We start from the raw sequence: 1,121 nt of genomic DNA on the forward strand, positions 1-1,121 counted from the left end.
ATATATAACAATTTCGTGAAATATATTACACATTCAGTAACTGAAATTAATAACTACCTTTCTATGATAGAATTAATTAATTATTGGGTGCGTTTCAAATTACACATGAAGCTCATATTATTTTATCCTTCATTCTTCGTTGAACAAAAGGGACAAATGATGCATCATGCACTTTGTGCGTAATTCGGAACACTCAGAATAACGTAATTACTTAAATCTCTATTAATCCTTATAGGATGTAATCAGGTGCTCTCCATTATATTCATTTTTATATTTTGATATATTCAACTGTATGTTACATATCATTGATACGTATTTCAGAAACTGCTGATATACATTTGTATATTCGATTATTCGCAAATTATATTTATTGCTGGTCCGCAATAAACGAAAGCATGCTCAACTCTTAAGGTAAATAGCACTGCCCCTCCCATTTAACTAAATCTTATTGAATAAATTATATATAATAATGCAGGCTAGGCAGCGTATAAAAAACTGCTTGTGTTCTGCAATCTATTCTCTCATATCCTAGATATTACAATAAATAAAACGAAAATGCAATATTAATTACAATTATGTGAAACGTATATACATAATGTATATACATACAAATCGTCAATTTATGTTGTCCATCGACAAGATTATCAATCGCTCTGAAACCTATCATTCTATCGTCGTATGATTATAGAAATTATAAACTGCTCTCTAAATTGCTGTTAGATATGTATATGTGTGTATATATGTGTATTATAAATGTGACTTGGTTAACTGAAATCGATAGTATTATTGAGCCCAACTATTTGGTACGATTATATTTAAATCAAGTAATAAAAATCAATAGAAGCGTATACCAATTGAGGGTGCGACTGAAATATCCTTCTCAGACACACACTTTATTACAGCGCAAAAATATCGAATTTTTTTTATTGTACACAGACAATGCTTCTTCAAATTTCCCGATTATAAAAGATTATAAACAATAGAAATAGAATTACGAAAATGTAGAACAATAATTGCGATTGAGTTAATCTCGGTATACGCGTGCACGAATAAATGAAAGATATGGAAACGGAATTCGTCTTTCAGTGATCTCCCCTTTTTTTCTATTGGATTTTGGTGAA

Source organism: Atta cephalotes (assembly GCF_000143395.1).
Source record: "Atta cephalotes unplaced genomic scaffold scaffold00048, whole genome shotgun sequence".
In the NCBI taxonomy this organism is placed as follows: Eukaryota; Metazoa; Arthropoda; class Insecta; order Hymenoptera; family Formicidae; genus Atta; species Atta cephalotes.